This window comes from Podarcis cretensis, assembly GCF_951804945.1.
Source record: "Podarcis cretensis genome assembly, chromosome: 7".
Taxonomy (NCBI): domain Eukaryota; kingdom Metazoa; phylum Chordata; class Lepidosauria; order Squamata; family Lacertidae; genus Podarcis; species Podarcis cretensis.
The window spans coordinates 24,326,669-24,346,196 of NC_137176.1; the positions used below are offsets into that span (position 1 = coordinate 24,326,669).

Consider the following 19,528-nt stretch of genomic DNA (forward strand, 5'->3'; position numbering starts at 1 on the left):
TTTTTGGGCTAAAAGCATCAGGCTATACCAAGATGTGCCACCTCCCTCATGAATGCATTCTCTCCAGATCTCTTATTTATACAGTACAATCAATGAGCACATCTAAGTTACATGTTACAACCTAATTTCTGGCAAATGAGAAGTTGCACAGTTAAGTCGCAGAAAATATAGTTGGTCAAAATGTTTGTATGGATTTCTAGTCTCCGTTACCAAGAACAAGTGAGACATGCATCATCATCAGAGGATCTGTTACCCTCTCGCATCGTCCTGTCCTCGCCAATTTGCAAAAAGGTGATCTGCAGTCTCTTGGGAGTATTTCAGATACCGTACAAGTTACAGCATCTTTTGACAACTGTGTTTGGCTTTTGCCCCAGTCATATCTTGCCAGCTTGGAGGGAAAGTAACGATATACATTTGATGCGTGCTCCACAAACAAATTGCTTACTGAAAGATAAAGGGGTTTTGTGTTTTTTTGGACACTCAACATCGTGTTAAGAGACCAGGTTATTTGGTAGTTCAGATGACATCTTCCAGAGAGTTTATATGATTTGGAATACCCAAGAATGCTGTCCTAGGACGGTTATGCTAAATCCCAGAGACATTACTAGTGATTTTGGCTATATTCCCATGCTAGTGTTAAAGAGTTACTTAGCCCACAAATGGCAAACCTCAGAGTTCTCGTGGCCTGTTCTATTCTCCAGGCAGAGATCCAAGGGCCAGGTATATTTGCAGCACTAACTGAACTCCTTGTGAAGTCAGGCTCCGTAATTAAGCTGGGTCAATTTTTCATCATGGTTCATACAAAATCTCAAGGCGAAACGCAACATTGAAGTACAGACTTTGCCACAATTTGAAATGTTCTTTGCAAGTAAAATTATTAGCAATCAGTGTATCATACCTCGATTAAAGTTTGATAAGATCACCAGCCGCCAAATGAAATCACTTTAGGTGGCCTCATTTGACCATCTCTTCCTTGGATAATCAGTTATGTTAGGCAGAATGCCGTGAGTTTCGGGAGGGTGCAACTCTTGCTCTTTGGGAATTCAATGCGGTATTAGCCGAAAAATCTGCTTACCGCCTTCTCTCCAAGGTTTGCTTCTATATTTCATAGAATCCTAGCATTGCAGAATCTTTTGCCCAATGTGGGACTTGAACCTATAACCCTAAGATTAAGAGTTTCATGCTTTACCGAGTGAGCTACCAAACAGATATTACAAAGGCATGCACGGTCTCCCATGCTTTCTCAGTGCAAGGAAATAAATACTGTGAAGAGCCACTGCCCCAATTATAACTTGCTTTGATTTACAGAAGGTAAAGCTCTCCTTGTGGGATACAATATTGGTCAACACTAGAAAGGTCAACTATTTGGAGGTGCCATTAGCTGTCTATTTAAGAAGTTCTACGTTTCCTCTCTCTTGACAGAGCTTTCACAAAATCATATTCAGCTTACTGTAACAAGTAGATAGAGAAGTGAAAGGTCCTCTGTATTGTTCACCTCTAGTCATTTTTCATTCATTCAAATGTATAGATGGCCAATCAAGGATCTTCTATTATAGGCTCACAACAATCAATTAGGTACAAGGACCATATATTGGATAGTTACAATGAAAGCAATGAATACCACCATATACCAGGGTTTCCCAAACTTGAAGCTGTTTTTTTGGACTACAATTCCCATCATCCATGAACACTGGTCCTGCTAGCTAGGGATGATGGGAGTTGTAGTCCAAAAAAACCCAAAAAAAGCTGGAGACCCAAGTTTGGGAAACCCTGACACAGACAGAGACAAAATATCCATGAAGAGAGGCAAGTGGATTTAATTCTAACCAGCCTCCTTATATTCCAAGGCTGTTTACCTTTCTCGGAAAAGAGTTTTACAATGTAAGTGCTCCTAAAGTGTTGTTCCTTGTAACCATCCCTTTTTATTACAAAAGGAGCAAGTTTCATGAGCAAGGCCTCCCACATAGCATCAGGAACTGAGGTGGCTCAAACAGAAAACCTTTCAACACCAGAAGAGTCTGGTGATTCTTTTCTCTTTTTTAACCCATTGCACTGTAAAGCTCTTCTTGAAACTTAAAAGTCCCACCTGCACTATCCATGAGGGGAAGAGAGGTCTCAGTGCTGCCTTTAACAAACTACATTTTCCAGGATTCTTGGGGAGGGGGTAAACCATGACTGTTTAAAGTGGTATGATAATGCTTTAAATCAGGCATAGGCAACCTTCGGCCCTCCAGATGTTTTGGACTACAATTCCCATCATCCCTGACCACTGGTCCTGTTAGCTAAGGATCATGGGAGTTGTAGGCCAAAACATCTGGAGGGCCGAGTTTGCCTATGCCTGCTTTAAATGTATAAAAGCAAATGGGGCATTAAGTCTCTGGAGCTTTCACTACTGTCTTTTAGCATAAGGAGCAGGGCTTTTTTTCAGCTGGAACTCTCCGGAACTCGGGTCAGGCACCTCTCAGGTGGGTGCCATTGCCATTATAGGAGAACATGGTGAGTTCCAGCACCTCATTTTCTAGAAAAACCGCACTGAACATGAGTAAATAGAGTGTTATTAAAGACATGAAGCATAAAGATACATGATGCATAGATCCGTTCACTAATACAGAACTCATTTTATTTTTTTAAAGACAAATTGCATACAGTGGTACCTCGGGTTACATATGCTTCAGGTTACATACGCTTCAGGTTACAGACTCTGCTAACCCAGAAATATTACCTCGGGTTAAGAACTTTGCTTCAGGATGAGAACAGAAATCGTGCAGCAGTGGCATGGCGGCAGTGGGAAGCCTCATTAACTAAAGTGGTGTTTCAGGTTAAGAACAGTTTCAGGTTAAGTACGGACCTCTGGAACGAATTAAGTACATAACTGTAAAACCTTTTGTAACTAGACACAGTCTTTTAACGAGTATCGTGAACGCAAAACTTCCATTAATGAGCTAATCAGTGATTAAAATAGCCGCACTTGGATTACAATAAACTCTCTTCGTTTTGGCAGGGGAAATATAGTCAGAGAGAAGAGGTCCAGTGTCCTCATGGCCATATCTGTGGCCGAAACACTGTAGTCTCAGTGGGGTCTCAAAAGCCATGCTGTGTTCAAACAAACATGTCATTTGCCTTCACGTCCTACTAGTTAAAAATAAACTGGCAACACACCCTGTCACTGGACTGATTTAAATCAAGGCACTTTGGATCAACGAGAAAAGAAGGGCAATTTAGAATCAAGTTTCCCATTGAGACATCTTCATGTACTTGCTAAACAATGGTGCATATCTAGCCACTAACAATGACAGTTTGCAACTAGAGCACTATTGAGAACAGGGTTTCCCAAACGTTGGTCTCCAGCTGTTTCTGGACTACAATTCCCATTATCCCTAGCTAGAAGGCCCTGATTTACATTATTGTTTCATTCTTACAACAAGGCTGGCTGGGCAGCTCCTTCTTACCCAGAGGGGGGGAAATGTATTTAAAATACAGTCGTACATTAGATCTCAAACGGCTTAGTTGCCAAACGTTACGGCTCCCGAATGATCGAAAACCGGAAGTGAGGTTTTCAAACTTTTTTTTGGAAGCCAAACACCCAATGTGGCTTCCTCAGCTTCTGATTGGCTGCAGGAAGCTCCTGCAGTGGTTTCTGAATGTTTTGGAAGTCGAACGGACTTCTGGAACGGATTCCATTCGACTTCCAAGGTATGTCCAAATGGGATCTCTTTTTACAACATGCACCCAGGATAGTTTTATTTATTTACAAATTTTAAATCCCACACCTCCGACAAAGATTTATGTTCCCAGGGTGGCTAAAAGAGGTGAATTATGCACATTTTGCTGACAGTTTTCTCTCCTTTCCAGTGTTGCTCCTTTCCACGTCACCATTGCAAAAACAAAGCCACAAACAACACTGAAACGCTCATGACTGATAAAGGTAAAGGTAAAGGGACCCCTGACCATTAGGTCCAGTTGTGACAGACTCTGGGGTTGCGGTGCTCATCTCGCTTTACTGGCCGAGGGAGCCGGCATACAGCTACCAGGTCATGTGGCCAGCATGACTAAGCCGCTTCTGGCGAACCAGAGCAGCGCACGGAAACAGTGTTTACCTTCCCACCAGAGCGGTACCTATTTATCTACTTGCACTTTGATGTGCTTTCGAACTGCTAGGTTGGCAGGAGCAGGGACCGAGCAACGGGAGCTCACCCCGTCGCGGGGATTCGAACTGCCGACCTTCTGATCGGTAAGTCCGAGGCTCTGTGGTTTAACCCACAGCGCCGGCAGAAGTGAAGTCTGATAGTTACTGTGCAGACCGGAGCACTTTATTTTCATTAGATGTAAATGAAATTCCTGCGTCGGCAGGTAGAGTGCAAGCATCCCTACCTGAGAAATGACCAAATTCTCCATTTACATCGAAATGTATCTTTTAACTCAATGCATCTTGTAGGCATTGGCTTGATTTAGAAATTAGCTGCAGGGCTAGTAAGATTATACCCAGATTATTTAGTATTAATTTAGTTAAGCCAATACAGAACCATAGATCGTAGAACTGTAGAGTTGAAAGGGAACATGAGGGTCATCTAGACCAATGCAGGAATCTTTTTGACCAACGTGGCAAACCGAAGACCCTGAGATTAAGGGTCTCCTGCTCTACCAGCTGAGCTACCCCAGGGACATATTTAGTTTCAGGCAGCTGGTGCCAACCCAGCACTCACCTGTACTCCACTCAGCTGCCTCCCACATCCCCCAAAAACGAGGTCTGACTTCTCACTTAGAGAGAAAGCCTGACTAGCACCATCAGTAACGCATACGCATCCTGTGGCAGAGAAAAGGGAGAGCAATTTCACTGCAAACCACATCAAGGTTATCATCAACCAAGGTGTCACAAGGCAGCGGGAGTTCTGCCACTCACTTTGGGTGCTCTCAGCCGCTCGCTTCGCTAGAGGTTTCAGTACCAACAGCGATGATGCCGTGCTCTACCATTTGTTAGGAGTGAGCAAGAGGCTCTAAAGTGAGGGATGACTTATACCCCGTTCCTGAACGTTTGCCTATATCGCAGTAAGAAAGCATCCTAAATAATAATAATAATAATAATAATAATAATAATAATAATAATAATTTATTTATACCCTGTCCATCTGGTTGAGTTTCCCCAGCCACTCTGGGCGGCTCCCAATCAAGTGTTGAAAACAATACAGCATTAAATATTAAAAACTTCCCTAAACAGGGCTGCCTTCAGATGTCTTTTAAAGATAGTTTAGCTGCTTATTTCCTTCACATCTGAAGGAAGGACGTTCCACAGAGTGGGCACCACTACCGAGAAGGCCCTCTGTCTGGTTCTCTGTAACCTCACTTCTCGCAATGAGGGAACTGCCAGAAGGCCATTGGCGCTGGATCTCAGTGTCCAGGCTGAACGATGGAGGTGGAGATGCTCCTTCAGGTATACAGGACCAAGGACGTTTAGGGCTTTAAAGGTCAGCACCAACACTTTGAATTGTGCTCGGAAACGTACGGGGATTCAATGCAGATCTCTCAGGACCAGTGTTATGTGGTCCCGGCGGCCGCTCCCAGTCACCAGTCTAGCTGCCGCATTCTGGATTAATTGCAGTTTCTGGGTCACCTTCAAAGGTAGCCCCACGTAGAGCGCATTGCAGTTGTCCAAGCGAGAGATAACCAGAGCATGCACCACTCTGGCGAGACAGTCCGTGGGCAGGTAGGGTCTTAGCCTGCATACCAGGTGGAGCTGGTAGACAACCGCCCTGGACACAGAATTAACCTGCGCCTCCATGGACAGCTGGGAGTCCAAAATGACTCCCAGGCTGCGCACCTGGTCCTTCAGGGGCACAGTTACCCCATTCAGGACCAGGGAGTCCCCCACACCCGCCCGCCCCTGTCCCCCAAAAACAGTACTTCTGTCTTGTCAGGATTCAACCTCAATCTGTTAGCCGCCATCCATCCTCCAACTGCCTCTAGGCAACCAACAACACTGAGGGTCAGCAACCTCCAAATCACAAGCTCTCTTACCATCGTAAGAAGCTTTCCAGATCTTTTGTACCAATCGCTCGTGATTGGTTCTGTATGGGCACTTGTAGCTCAAATTCTCCCTCACGGTAACACACAAACAAACAAACAAAATTAACCATTTCCTTTTAAATAGTATACTTTTAGCTACCAGTGACTGAAGTAGCTGTTTCAAGGCATGAGCATTCAGGTATCATGGACTGGCTGCATGCAGAGGAATGGTGGAAGGCACCAGCTGGGAGACCCTCAAGGGAAGAAGGTTCAGAGCCAAGGGATTGGTGGTGGATGTCAGAGGGAAAAGAGGGAGAAGACTGGGAGGAGGAGATGTCGGAAGCTGAAGTGGTAAAAGAGAGCAGTCCAGAATCGGAGGTAGAAGTGGATCAAGAGACAGAGTTGAGTCAGGCTGATGAAGAAGTCAGAGTATTTCCCCGTCGTGCTGCAACCAGCTCCCCTCCTCCCTGGTCTTCCAGAACCAGAAGAGGTATGAAGAGGGTGGAGCAAATGCAGTTGAGGCAAAGAAGTCTCAGATTTGATTGATTGGTTTATTACGGCCATTGGCCCATATCTAAAAACAATACATCAAAATTTATCCATAAACAATACAATTTAAACAGTTCCAAGTTAAAACACCCCTATAAAACCAATTTTACTTCAATTAAGTAAACTATACACAATAAGCTCCCTCTATGTCAACCGCAATTCAAATCCCTCAGATTTTGGGGGATATGCGTCTTAGTTCTGGCACTTATTGATGGTTCTTAAGTTTGGCTAAGCTGTCAGAGTCATACAGTGATCCATTTCTCCTCTTATGAAATAAGACATTAATCAGGTATCTAGCGACTGCAAGGGATCTACTTGAGTCTTCGTCGTTTAATAAGTATATTATTTGGGCTTCCTGAGGTCTGTCAGCTATTCTCGATAAATATGGGGCCAGAAACTTCGACCGTGAAGCCGAATGTATAGGACAACAGAAGATTATATGATATAACAATTCTATAGATCCACTTTTACAGTCACAGAGGAGTGAGATCTGTCCGTTGGAGAGTCTGTTACCCAACACATTTGATGGGAAAACATTGAATCTAGCCTTTATAAAGGCATACCTGTGCATCACCACAGATAAGGTAGTTAAATAAGATGGAAGTTTCGTTGGAGGTGTTAAGCCAAGGTTTATCGGCGAACAGGTGCCACCACCTGTCGCAATATTAAATTGTAAATCCATCTCCTCTAATTTGTGAGTTATAATTCTCTTGGCAGAAATTAAATCCAATTTTAGTAGTTCAGATGGAGATAGTCCTAAGGACACAAGTTTCCCATGTATTATTTTTGCCCAAGGGCTAGGGAAGTCGTCTCTCCAGAGACACTGTATCAAGTGGAGATTTGGAAGTTTATGCCATAATGCCAACCAGTAACAGAGGATGCATTTCTATAATGTGGTTTCTAGAGATGTAACATTTAGTTCGAGACGTATAGCAGTATTGCCTACACACCTGGGTAATTTTAGCAACCTTCTTAGCAGCTGGTTTTGGATTACCTCCAATTGGGTTAGATTAACAAAGGACCCCCATATTGGGATTGCATATGCTATTGTTGCAATCACCTTTGCCTTGAAAACTTTTAACACTGATGGAATATGGAAAGCCCCATCTGAAAAGAAAAAACGCAGTAGCGCAAAGGAAAGGGCTTTAGCTCTATTTAATACATATGCCAGATGGACCTTCCAGCCCATGTTGTGTTGGAGAAGGACTCCCAAGTATTGAAATTTAAAGACTTGGTCAATGGCTTTTCCGTCTATTCTCCAATTATAGGTTTTTCGATTCTTGGTGAAAATTAGAACTTTGGACTTGGCATGATTAATTGTAAGAAAATTTGATTTGCAGTAAGCATCAAAAATTTTCAGTGCCCTCCTAAGGCCTACTCTTGAGAAAGATAGGATCACTGCGTCGTCTGCGTAGAGTAGAAGGGGGCAACGATATTGGGCAAGGCGGGGGGCATGGATCGTTTCTTGAGAATCTATCAGAGGCGCCCTCATATCACTTATAAATAGATTAAAAAGGGTCGGAGCAAGGATACATCCTTGACGGACACCTCTATTGATGGTTACTGAATTTGAGAGGTTGCCGGCCGGAGTGATTCTCACCCTTGCGGCTGATCCGTCATGCAATTTAGTTATTAGCCACAAAAGTCTTTTGTCTATTCCCCATCGTGCTAATTTTCCCCAAAGTAATCCCCTGGGGATGCTGTCAAAAGCGGCCTTTAAATCAATAAAGGCCGCACAAAGTTGGCCTCTATTTGGGGCGGAATATTTCCGGGCAAGGTGGTATAAAACTAAGACATGATCAACCGCTGAAGAAGTCTCAGATTGCTTGGGAAGGACCTTGGGGAGGAGGAAACTTAGGGAACTGTGGGAAGGCAGGGACCTACAGTCCCAACAACTGCCTCACTGGGGCAAGATCAACAGGAAGACTTGTTGTGCCCATTAGGCCTGGCCTCCTGAGCTGTCTGGTTTCTCTGAATAAAGAGTTAACTTCACTGAAGTTATGTGAGTTAATGCTGACCTAATCCTGGCACCCGCTCCTGACAGCAGGTAGTATACAAGCTGTATAATCTTTCCCTACTGTTATAGGAAGCAACTGCATAAACACTGGCAAAAAAATGAGCCTGTCAAATGTGCTATCATCAGAGTTAGCCTAACCTAAGTCAAAATAATCCACTCTTGCTTGGCACACTGCCTTCTCCATCTGTCAAACTAGGAAACCGTGGGTTGCATTCAATTAACTTTTACTCGGGTTAGGACCTATCAAAATTCACAACGTTAGGTCCATTCATTTCAACGGGCTGACTCTGAGTAAAAGTTGAATACAACCCTGTATTCAAAAAACACTTTCCGTGACAACTGTGATGGTGTGGCACAAGCACCTTGCCCCGTCAACAGAGGAAACCAGTTGTTGGGTTGCCGCCAGAGGACTCAGGAATCAAAGTTGCTCAGGAACAGACACACCAGGCTGAGTCTTCTTCCATCAATAATTATTCAGTTTCTCTAGGGCTGAAAGGGACCAAAATAGTCTCTGGACAGGAACACTGGATGCAATAGGGTCTTTAAATTCTAACAACAGGGCAGATAAAGACCAGAAAATGGACGGTAGGAGGTTGCAGCACTAATCGGTTTGGGCATCTGTCACAGTTTCAGTTTAGAGAAAGTTTATTTTTTTAATGGCCCATGCAATGCATTTTCTAGCCGCGTGGAAAATTAAGTATTTGTCTACATTACTAGAAGTAAGAAACTAAAGCCAAATAGTTGCAGGGAGTGTTGGCAACTGGAAGGTAAGATTGGATCTAACAGAACATGTTCCCAAGGACTCTGATTTGGCAGGGTGCTCAGAGCCTTCACCTTGTATAATGTGGAAGAGGCGGCAAAAAAAAAGTTTTGTTTTGTTTGCAACTTCAGAATACCCTGGGGGGGAAAGGAAAATGAGGAAAGTAATTTTGGGCAGACTCCTTCACCTCTTGTTGCATGGGAATAAGTATGCATAATAAGGCACATTAGAACATGCTAAGCCAGGGGTGTGAGCGAGAAATCGCCTCCCTGCATAATGAGACATCACCTTGCCAACAAAGGTCCGTATAGTAAAAGCTATGGTTTTCCCAGTAGTGATGCACGGAAGTGAGAGGTGGACCATAAAGAAGGCTGATCGCCGAAGAATTGATGCTTTTGAATTATGGTGCTGGAGGAGACTCTTGAGAGTCCCATGGACTGCAAGAAGATCAAACCGATCCATTCTGAAGGAAATCAGCCCTGAGTGCTCACTGGAAGGACAGATCGTGAAGCTGAGGCTCCAATACTTTGGCCACCTCATGAGAAGAGAAGACTCCCTGGGAAAGACCCTGATGTTGGGAAAGATGGAGGGCACAAGGAGAAGGGGACGACAGGAGACAAGATGGTTGGACAGTGTTCTCGAAGCTACAAACATGAGTCTGACCAAACTGCGGGAGGCAGTGGAAGACAGGAGTGCCTGGCGTGCTCTGGTCCATGGGGTCATGAAGAGTCGGACACGACTAAACGACTAAACAACAACAAATAATGCTAATGCAGAGCAATGCATCCTCACCTGCACTTTCCTCTCTATCTGATGCATAGAGCCACTGAAAGAATACGGGATACAAATTAAAAAACGGGCTCTATTAGGCTTCCACTTCCCTTTGCAGTTTTATAATCCTCCCATCCATCAAATTTGAAAGAGTATTAATACTGACACTGGCTGATCCCCACCTCATCTGCTGAGCTAGCTGTTTCTGAAGTTCGCTGCCACAGTCTTTCAGGATCCACGATAGTTTCTGAAGAGTCATGGCTCAAATTTTTATTTGTGATTCTCCAAGGCGGATAGTCTGCCTCTGCAATGGTATCGTGAGAACAGACGCAAAAGACGCAGAGCGCAGGTGGTAAAAGAATTCTGACGCTCAGCGGCAAGTGTGGATTTGAATTTTTACTGAGACCAGAGCTTGACCCTCTCGCCACTCGGCCCAAATCACAATTCCTGGAAGTGCAGGCACACCGTCCCGTAATAAGGTCAAAGGGAATATCAGAATTTTCTATGAAATCATTTGCGCATCAAGAATATTGGAAGACAGCTGTCTGTGGACAAATGCTGGCTCCCTCGGCCTGAAAGCGAGATGAGCACTTGCAACCTCATGGTCGCATTCGACTGGACTTAACCATCCAGGCCAGGGTCCTTTACCTTACTCATAAATAAGTCCTACTAAGGTCAACAGGCTCACCCACCAGTAAGTTCACATGGGACTAAAGAAATAAACAACTATCGGACTTTTAGAAGACATCTGAAGGCAGCCCTATTAGGGAAACTTTTAATACAGGATGAACCATTGTATATTCTGCTGGAAGCCGCCCAGAGTGGCTGGGGAAACCCAGCCAGATGGGCGGGGTATAAATATATAATTTTTATTATTATTATTATTATTATTATTATTATTATTATTATTATTATTATTATTCAATGCTAAATCTCTTAATACAGGAGATACCACACACCCCATAAAATCTACACAGATGGCAGCCATTCTGCGTGTGTTCCAACTGACATGCATCTGCTGACATGTCTGCAGAAGGGGGCGAGGCGGGGTGGAACGGGCTATGTGTGACCGCTGACACACGCAAACAACTTGTGTGCAAATGGAATGTTGCCTGTACATACTTACAAATAAATAAATAAATAAATAAATAAATAAATAAATAAATAAATAGAGATGCGGGTGGCGCTGTGGTCTAAACCACTGAGCCTCTTGGGCTTGCCGATCAGAAGGTTGGCAGTTCAACTCCCCACAACGGGGTGAGCTGTGTCCCAGCTCCTGCCAACCTAACAGTTCGAAAATATACAGGTGCAAGTAGATAAATAGGTACCACTGTGGCAGGGAAGCAAATGGCGTTTCAATGCGCTCTGGCTTCCGTCACGGTGTCCCGTTGCACCAGAAGCAATTTAGTTCTGCTGGCCACATGATGCGGAAAGCTGTCTGTGGACAAACGCTGGCTCCCTCAGCCTGAAAGCGAGATGAGCGCTGCAACCCCATAGTCACATTTGACTGGACTTAACCATCCAGGGGTCCTTTACCTGACTCATAAATAAGTCCTACTAAAGTCAATAGGTTCACCCACCAGTAAGTTCATACAGGAGTGTAGTCTTACATAATTACTAAAGTGCAATCCAATTAATTCAACGCAACATTCCATTTTAAGTACACACATACTGTAGTAAGCACACTTAACAGAATTCCTCTGAAATCAATTGGGCTTACTTTGAGTAGACATATGTTGTTTTGTTGTTGTTGTTGTTGTTGTTGTTGTTGTTGTTTAATGTATTTATATCCCACCTTCCAAGCTGGGATTCAAGGAAGCTTATAATATTTTAAACCATTGTAAGATACAAAGGAATAAAAACGAACTGGTAAACAATAGTTAAAATGCATTAGAATACATTTAGAGCCAGCATTAATGTACCAACTGCCCTGGCAGCGACTCAGCAGTCAGCCTCATCAGCCTCTAAAGGCCTGTCTGAATAGCCTGCACACAGAAACACAACAAAGACAATATGGGAGTAATGTACTATATAGCACTGCACTGTAGTCTTAGCTGAAACGAACTTAGGCTCTGTGCTGTTGGTTTTGCTGGGGCATAAGCTTGTCAATGTTTTAAAAATGTGATTCTGTAGGTTTGCTGTGATCCTCACATTTTATACAACAAACCATGGACAGTTCTTGATGAACGGATACTTGACTTACTTTAACTGTTACTGTGTAGGGTTTTAGAACGGAAGGTTTAATTCGGTGATCAACTAAAGCTTTCTTTGTTTAATTAAGGAGGGCTGAGCGTTAAAGAGCACACTTGCGTATTTTAAGATGCTATTTGAGTTCTCATGAATTACTCTAATGTGGAATGTAAAGGATTATTATTATCATTATCATTATATTTTTGTCCATGTAACAATTATGGGTAGCTTTTGCTTAATGCATTCTAAGTTTCCACACTCCCCTTCTGCATCAAAGAGCCACCTACAAAAAAATGCTTCAGCAACATGCAAATCCATTTAATCAGGTAATTTATCGCTAATCAACCGAGGAAATTGAGACAGATGATTTAAATAAGCTTTGGCTTATTACTGTGGTATTGTCCTTAGAAAATTACAGCATGCCTAAAGCTATCCCTTCAGCATACTTCGGACCATGTTATTACGGTGCTTTGCTTTTAACCAAGGTCACTGCAGCAGCAGACAGGAGATTTCCAAAGGGCTCAAACTTTGTCAAACTAAGAGTGCAATCCTATATGTTTCCACTTAGACGCAAGTCTCCTTGGGTTCAAGAGGACTTAGGTAAGCTGGTATAAGATTTCAGCCTAAACATCTTCTTTCTTTTGGGGGGGGGTCGATCATCAAAGCCCCAGCATTAGATTTTGGCACCAGTCTGTGTTTACACACCAGTGTATTCTGCAGAGAACTTTATAGCAGCAGACTGTGTTTACACCCCACTTCCCTACAGGGAGTTCTTACAATAGCTATCAGCAACTGGAAGCCTCTGGGATAACACGCCCCCCCCCCCCCCGAGAGTCACCAGGTGACTTTCCACAGTTGCAAGCCTTAGAAAGCACCATAACAACAGCACCAAGCAGATAGAAGGCCTGGCGGACTTTCCCCCAAGGAATCCCTGCCCCTTCCCCTTCTAGCCCAGGGATAAAGCTTTAACCAATCTGAACTGTATGTAGGCCAAGCTGCTGTGGACTCCTTGGACTGCAGGAAGACTAGAGCTAAAAATAAACAAACAAACAAATAAATAAATAATAGATTTTATTTATACCCCGCCCTCCCTGGCCAGAGCTGGGCTCAGGGCAGCTAACACCAGTAAGATTACAGTAAAAACATAATAGTGGGGGGAACCAATTTAAAATACAGGTTAAAATGCAATTTAAAATGCAGCCTCATTTTAAAAGTAGCCCATAGATCAAAACCGTAAGGGGAGGGAAACATAAGGGTCAGATTGAGTCCAAACCAAAGGCCAGGCAGAACAGCTCTGTCTTGCAGGCCCTGCAGAAAGATGTCAAGTCCCGCAGTGCCCTAGTCTCTTGTGACAGAGCGTGTTCCACCAAGTCGGGGCCAGTACTGAAAAGGCCCTGGCCCTAGTTGAAACCAATCTAACCACCTTGCAGCGTGGGACCTCCAAAATGTTGTCATTTGTGAACCTTAAGGTCCTCCGCAGGGCATACCAGGAGAGGTCCCGTGGTTCTCTCGCTTTTTTCTCCCTGCCATGCTTTCCAAATAAAAATTCACTCATGCCCCACCAACTTTTTTTGATAACAAAAGGGGGGGAAAACAAAAAAGAAGCAACTGGCAGTGCTTGGTTTATAACACAGAACACAACTAGGATATGATCGCGGGGCATAAAACAATGTCATTACATAACAACATGAAGCATTCACCAAATATAATACTGGTTTGTCCTTGAATTTTCCTGCCACATTTGCCATCCTCTCCTGCCACACCCTTTGAGGACCACTAACCTAGTCAACCATAAAGACCTAGTCAACCATAGACCTAGCTGAACCATAAAGAAGGCTGATCACCAAATAATTGATCCTTTTGAATTATGGTGCTGGAGGAGACTCTTGAGAGTCCCATGGACTGCAAGAAGATCAAACCGATCCATTCTGAAGGAAATCAGCCCTGAGTGCTCACTGGAAGGACAGATCCTGAAGCTGAGGCTCCAATACTTTGGCCACCTCATGAGAAGAGAAGACTCCCTGGGAAAGACCCTGATGTTGGGAAAGATGGAGGGCACAAGGAGAAGAGGACGACAGAGGACGAGATGGTTGGACAGTGTTCTTGAAGCTACCAGCATGAGTTTGACCAAGCTGCGGGAGGCAGTGGAAGACAGGAGTGCTCTGGTCCATGGGGTCACGAAGGGTCAGACACGACTAAATGACTAAACAACAACAACAAAACCTAGTCAAAGAGATTAAGCTTTCATTACATTTACTGAATTGAGAGTTTCGCCTTATGTGATGTCTTGCAACAAATTGTTCCCCTCCACACATACACATACACAAATGTCGTGTATTTTGATGGTGCTTGTTGTGAGTTCAGGAAGGGCCTCAGCTCAGTGGTAAAACATCTGCTTTGCATGCAAGAGAACTGAAGTTCAGTAGGCATCTTCCTGCTTCCAAGATGGGAGAGGCCTAGTGGCTAGGATCTCCTCAGTTGTCCTGCCGCTGTGCTGAGCTAAACCATGGTTTGGCTTTCTTTAGTTGCCCAAACCAAGGCTCATGGCAGTTCGAACAGCACACTAAGCTGGGCTATGGCTCAACTCAGCAAAGCAGCAGAATGACAGGGGAAGAGCAAATCAGATTGCCATTCTCAGAGCCCACACTTCCATGCTAAACAACAGTTTGGCTTAAGTGTGCTGTATGAGGTTCATTTCCGGTGTTCCCTCCAGGCACAGAAAAGCAACATGGAAGTACAGTGGTACCTCAGGTTACATATACATCAGGTTACAGACTCCGCTAACCCAGAAATAGTACCTTGGGTTAAGAACTTTGCTTCAGGATGAGAACAGAAATCGTGCTCCAGTGGCGCGGCAGCAGCAGGAGGCCCCATTAGCTAAAGTGGTGCTTCAGGTTAAGAACAGTTTCAGGTTAAGTACGGACGTCCAGAACGAATTAAGTACTTAACCTTGAGGTACCACTGTAATAAGTGAAAATCTTAGGTGCTGGCCCACTGTCCTCAGAGGGACACGAGTTGCTGAGCAGGCAGGTACAGAGCCAAGCGGAGTCATGTATCCAACCATGTACTAGGCCTGAGCTAAGGAACCAGTTGCACTCAGGAGTGGATCTCCACACCACGTGTTTTCGATGTGGGCAACAGTATAAATACAAGAAACGTGTCTGCTGCAGTAACGTATGAAGCGGTCCTGTCTACATGCAAATGATAAAGATAATACCATGGCTGGCTGGGGTCAAGGTGGGTATATGCCAGCTAGAACCAGTTGCTCTCAAGTTTTTATTATCTGAAGCTTTGCTCTCTCACCACTGGATAGCTCATTCGGTTAGAGAATGGTGTTTATAATGCCAAGGTTGCAGGTTCGATTCCCCGTATGGGACAACTACATATTCCAGCACTGCAGGGGGTTGGACCAAAATATCCAACTCTACAATTCTATGGTTCCAAGGTCTCTTGTGCATCTGCAATTCTTTCACTTGTTTTTTTTTCTCTCTTTCATCACTCAAGTGATTAACAGGGACAAAAACTTTGGCAGGAAATTCTACCCTTTAAGTTCCTTGGAAGACTGGGATTCTTGGAGAAGAAAACTTTTTCAAGTATTGTTTTTGAACAGCAAACAAACATCGGTTATTAACAAAACAATAGGTAGTGCAGCAAATTGGCTGGGATTAAAAGGAAACAAAAGAACTCCCAGTGCTCCGTGATCTACAAAACAATCTCTGTAAATTGTTAAGAGAAGGGAGGGGCGTAGAGAAGAAATTCAGCCTCCCTTAACCCCAAGACCATGTCTATAGCTCAAAGCCTTCCTTAAAATGCATTCCCAAGCATTTCATGAGAAATCTTTCCTGCGGTTGAAAGGTGATTATCTCCCTATAATTATGCCAATCTCCTTATAATTTGTCGGTGAGGAACCGATAAAAATTTAATGACCTTGGAAGAAAAACACCAGCAATAGCAGATTAAATGGTATACTATTAAGGCTCTAAACATATTTTACTTAAAACATACACACACACACCACAGTGAATGTCAATAATAATAGTAACAGGGCACAAAGCGTAGACCTGCTTTGAAAGATGGCAAAGAAAAGGATTAAAAAAAAGACCTTCTTGCCCTGACCCTCCAAAAGCTAAAACAAACATATGAAATAGCTTGAGCCCTGTGAACTGGCTGGCAGTATTCACTCCGCTGCTGTGCAGTAAATATAACATGTTTTTAAGGCCTGAAAAAGAGGAAGCCAGAGAAGGTAAATTAAGTTATGTATAAAAAAAGTTGCAGCAGTGCAACCTTCCAAGCTGCTTCAAGGCAAATGGGTTATGGACAGGAAAAAAGAAACAAGTCAACTTTCCATCTACGTCCGCCCCAAATTAAGGCAGTGTTCCTCAGCTGAGCCTGCGTAAAAGCAGCTCAGTAGCATTGCTGACCCTTCTACTTAATTTAAAGGGGTGGCAGCAACAGCAGCCCCTCTCCAGTCCCATTATCTTGGGAGCAGAGAATAGGAGTGGTGGTCTTCTTTGGACTATACACTGGCCTACTAAACAGATTGGGTGAATTGACTTGTTCCACCTTCCACACCACAACAGGAATATTCAACCTCTCTGCACAAACTGGAACGGAACCAGACTTCAGTGCGTCAAGCCAGTACGGCACAACATTCTTTGTCACACGGCAGCGACCATCACACCAGACCCAAGGCTAGAAGTCGATATTGCTAAATAATCACAGTGGTACCTTGGGTTAGGGATGTGGGTGGCGCTGTGGGTTAAACCACAGAGCCTAGGGCTTGCTAATCAGAAGGTCGGCTGTTCGAATCCCCGCGACGGGGTGCGCTCCCGTTGCTCGGTCCCTGCTCCTGCCAACCTAGCAGTTCGAAAGCTCATCGAAGTGCAAGTAGATAAATAGGTACAGCTCCGGCGGGAAGGTAAACGCTGTTTCCGTGTGCTGCTCTGGTTTGCCAGAAGCAGCTTAGTCATGCTGGCCACATGACCCGGAAGCTGTACGCTGGCTCCCTCAGCCAGTAAAGCGAGATGAGCACCGCAACCCCAGAGTCGGTCACGACTGGACTCTTTACCTTGGGTTAAGAACTTAATTCGTTCTGGAGGTCCGTTCTCAACCTGAAACTGTTCTTAACCTGAAGCACCACTTTAGTTAATGGGGCCTCCCGCTGAAGAACAGTTTCAGGTTAAGAACGGACCTCCGGAACGAATTAAGTACTTAACCCGAGATACCACTGTACGAGTAAAACATACACAGTGTATCAGACTTCACAAAACTGTGGCTCGGGCTTCAAGCATCCCAGCAAAAACATATTTCTCAAGGCTACTGCTTTTAAGGCTTCCTTCTCCACTCAGTTACTTAAAATGTTGAATTATTCTCTCTCTACTGCAGCTTGAAGCTGATCAGCTGCTGCAGGTTCTATTATCAGTAAGCTCAAGACCGCACAAATTTCTAGCCTTGTGCTACAGAAATGCCTACGGGTGTTCTGGCTAGGCCTAGCATTAATTTTCAGTACATATTTGTTAGGTATTAAAAAGCAAATTAACTGGCGGGCCAAGGGTTTTGGGAGAGTTGCCAGATAGGATCATCTGTGCTAATTTGCCAGCCTCTACCCAATTCACAGCTACAGAAACCTGCTCTCTTGTTTTAGTTGCTAATGGAGGGTTGGTGGGGTATGTACCAAACAGTAACACACAAGATTCTCTGGAAATAAAAATCAGTTTCTGGAAATAAAAATCAGTTGCTGTTCAGAAATTACCCAGCGGATTACTCATTAGAAAAACCAGGTCCTACTTAGAATGCAGGTATTCAGACAAGGGGGTGGAAAGGGAGAACTGCAGCCAATGTTAGACCTACACAGAGTAGACCCATTGAAATTTCATCGGCATGACTGGCTTAGGTCCATTAATTTAAACTGAGGGTATGTCTCTTGTTGTTGCCACCTATAGCTTTTATCATATTGCACCAGACACACAGGGACGCGGGTGGCGCTGTGGGTTAAACCACAGAGCCTAGGACTTGCCGATCAGAAGGTCGGCGGTTTGAATCCCCGCGACGGGGTGAGCTCCCGTTGCTCGGTCCCTGCTCTTGCCAACCTAGCAGTTCGAAAGCACATCAAAGTGCAAGTAGATAAATAGGTACCGCTCTGGCGGGAAGGTAAACGCTGTTTCCGTGCGCTGCTCTGGTTCGCCAGAAGTGGCTTAGTCATGCTGGCCACATGACCTGGTAGCTGTACGTAGGCTCCCTTGGCCAATAAAGCGAGATGAGCGCCGCAACCCCAGAGTCGGCCACGACTGGACCTAATGGTCAGGGGTCCCTTTACCTTTACCAGACACACAGGCCTGTCCTTCCAATATTACACATAACTGACTTTCCTTTTTTAATATAAAAGTTGTAGAAGTCAAAACTTCAGCTTACCCGTAATCCTTCTAGCTCTGCAGGAGACTGCGAACAGAAAAATTACCCCATGACCCAGGGGAGCCAGAGAGTGCTCAAGTCAACGCTGCAAAAAAAGACAGCGTTAAGGCAACGGATACATAAGTAAAAATGCCCCTGAATAACAAAACGGTCTTAACAGTTTGTACATGAAAATGGTCTTTGAATAGCTAACAATGTGCAAGACTGCCTTGGCCTAAGTTCTCTCAGGGCAGCTTCTCTGCTGTGGTATTTCCAAAGGCAAATGCCCTATAACTAAAATTACACCACAGATCACGCAGATGGGGACAGAGATCAGGTGGGTGTTCATGTTCTCACCCTGAGCTCTGCCATTATCCCAATCATTTCAATTTGACAAGAGGCATCAAGTCACCAAAGGTAGACTGAGCAGAATGAATGAGATGGAGGACTTAGGGTGGTATCCAAAGATCTCATTCTGCTAGCGCAAGGCGCGTGTGCTTGCAAAACAGAACTTTCTCTGTCTCTCTTTTGCAGCTCCCCACATGTCTTTCCAAAGGCTCCTGGGAGGCTGGGGGCGACACTGCTGCTGCCGCGAGTGCTGGAAGAAAGGCCTGCTCGCTGCTGCAAGGCCCATTTCCACCTGACCTAGGGGCGGGGCTCAGACCCACCTTGAACAGCTAAAAGGGGCTTCTGGGAGGCCACTGAGACATTGCTGGGTTGGGACGACTAGCTAAAATGTTTTAAATGTTTAAACGATTCCAGTTTTGGTTCCTATGGTTTGTTTTTGTCGGGTCAGTGTTGGTTAAATGTTTAGCTAGAACTGGCGGTTATTTTGAGTATTGTTGTTACTA

General features: G+C 44.4%; 1 protein-coding gene and 1 long non-coding RNA gene across 5 annotated transcripts in view; one reads left to right on the forward strand and one right to left on the reverse strand.

Moving 5' to 3' along the window:
- The window catches only part of RNF152 (ring finger protein 152), a 51,442-nt gene that overhangs the window by 24,303 nt on the left and 7,611 nt on the right, over positions 1-19,528 (reverse strand). Inside the window, exon 3 of one of the 4 annotated variants that reach the window (XM_079985116.1) lies at positions 18,699-18,783. The exons of the other annotated variants lie outside the window; for them this stretch is intronic. The gene's annotated coding sequence lies outside the window, so the exon portion shown is untranslated. The remainder of the gene's footprint in view (positions 1-18,698; positions 18,784-19,528) is intronic. 4 annotated transcript variants of the gene reach the window in all.
- The window catches only part of LOC307221024, a 115,404-nt gene that overhangs the window by 4,756 nt on the left and 91,120 nt on the right, over positions 1-19,528 (forward strand). The window lies entirely within an intron of this gene.